Below are 2026 nucleotides of genomic sequence, written 5' to 3'. Positions count from 1 at the left end.
GAACCCGCCCCGCGCGCCGCCGCGCCGGCCCCGGCGTTTCTACGGCAACGCGGCGCGTCCCCGCGCTCGGGGCCTGAGTCGGCGGGAGCGCGGCCAGGGAAAGCCGGGGGGCCCCGGCGCCCGCCCCGAGACCCGCCCGCGCCCTCGGCCCGCGCGTTCCCTCCCGCCGCGTGCGGATGGCACAGCGCCTAGGCCGGTGCCCGCTGCTGGGCCTTTCATCTTCGTCGAGAGCCGCGCTCGCCAAACACCGCCTCCGGTCCCTCCAGCCGGGACTGTGGGCAAAGGAGCGAAAAGCCAATCAGCCAGTAACTGGGAGGGAAACGTAAAAGGAAAGGCCAATGGGGTCCAGTTTCTGCTGACGCGCCCTTTAGCTTCAGAGCATATGCTCAGCGTGTCCGCGTCCCTGTGTTGAATCTGAAAACGTGGGCTCTTGGAAGCTGCCTTTGGTAGGAGCGCTGCTTACCGTCTCATCCCTAACTTTTCACTTATTCAGCAAATATTTGTTGAGTTCCTATTTTCTGGAAAAGATTGGGTTAGACACTGGAACTAATACAAACAAAGGTAAGAAGAAAGGACCCCCATCCTGACGGACCTTAGCGTTCAACGAGGTGACAGCCACTTAAACTGTTGAACAATATACTCTGAGATAAACAACAAACGGGAGGCTTTTCTTTTGCCTTTGAACAACCCATGTTCTTTGGGTCTTCTGACCTTACCTTGTGCCGCTCTTCCAAGTAAACACTGTTAGGAGGAAATTCAAGCGCTCTCTCTCTCTCTCTCTCTCTCTCTCTCTCTCTCTCTCTCACACACACACACACACACACACACACACACACACACACACACACACACACACGTCTCACGCTTCTGTCTTCCCAACAGCACGTTAGGGCCCTCTTCCTTGGTAGTGTATTTTCTGGATTTTGTGCTGTCTCCCCCAGTCTAGACTGAGCTCTTGGAGGTAGAGGAAATGCAGTTTTGGTCTTGTATTGTCAGTGCCTTAGGCTGATGAAAGTTTGTTTTGGACAAACGGATATCCCCAGTCCTTTGTTACCTCTCTTATGGAACTCCCCTTCTTCTCCTATGTTACCTGTATTCCTCTCTTCTCCCCCTTGTATTCATTCGGCAAGTTATCTATCCAGGACCTGTTGTATTCCAGATAGTGTGCTGGACTCTGAGCGTGGAGTAGTAAACTAAAATCAGAATAGTCTTTGCTCTTGTAGAGTGCACAGTCTCCTCAGAGTGATAGACACTAATCAAACAAATACTTGTAAAATTGCAGTTGAGGTATGTGCTACTGTATCTATTTTTTGCTGTATAACAAATCATGGCAGAACCTTGTGGCTTATGATAGTCCTTTAGCTAACTCAGGATTCTATGAATGGGCTGGGTGATTCTTTTACTTTAGTCTACTCAAATGGGCTCTTTTATATCTTTCTGGCCAGCTCTGGGTTTGCTGGTGACTGGATGAGCCAGGGTGACCTCGCTCACAAGTCTGGGGTTGAGAAGGCTATCAGCAGGGGCAACAGAGGCAACATGTTAGTGACCCCTTTTGCATTATAACACAGGTACTAAGGAAAAGTACATGGTGCACGATGACATATACTTAATACAGAAGTTTGGTTTGAACTGGATGGGGGAAGTAGTTCATTGAGAAAGTGACATTTGAACTGAGATTCAGAGATTGAGAAGGGGTTAACTAGGTGAAGAAGGAGGGAAAAGTAGTCCAAAGAGAAGGACAGGATAGGCAGATTCCCTCCCTCCCAACCCAAACCCCAATCCCATTCCCATCTATCCTAACTGCCCTCCAGCTGATTATTCAAGTCAAAAACTTTGGAGCCATCCTTTCTTTTCCACAGGCACACTGACAGTTTCCATCTGTCCCACTGCCAAAACGTACCCTGAATCACTCCTTTTTCATTTCTGCATCACCATAATCAAAGCTACTATTATCATTCACCTTTACCGCAGACCCTCCTTGTTGGTCTCTGCACGTCCACAGTTACACATTGCAATGCAAAATAAA

General features: G+C 49.6%; 1 long non-coding RNA gene across 3 annotated transcripts in view; it reads left to right on the top strand.

Moving 5' to 3' along the window:
• The first annotated feature begins 85 nt into the window (after nt 1-85).
• The window catches only part of LOC122235052, a 215036-nt gene continuing 213095 nt past the window's right edge, over nt 86-2026 (top strand). For all 3 annotated transcript variants that reach the window (XR_006213157.1, XR_006213156.1, XR_006213158.1), the window contains exon 1: nt 86-561. This is a non-coding gene — a long non-coding RNA (uncharacterized LOC122235052). The remainder of the gene's footprint in view (nt 562-2026) is intronic.

The sequence above is a fragment of the Panthera tigris genome, chromosome F2 (assembly GCF_018350195.1).
Source record: "Panthera tigris isolate Pti1 chromosome F2, P.tigris_Pti1_mat1.1, whole genome shotgun sequence".
NCBI lineage: Eukaryota > Metazoa > Chordata > Mammalia > Carnivora > Felidae > Panthera > Panthera tigris.
The sequence above is the reverse complement of the archived record's forward strand: the minus strand, read 5'-3'. Positions and strand labels throughout refer to the sequence as shown.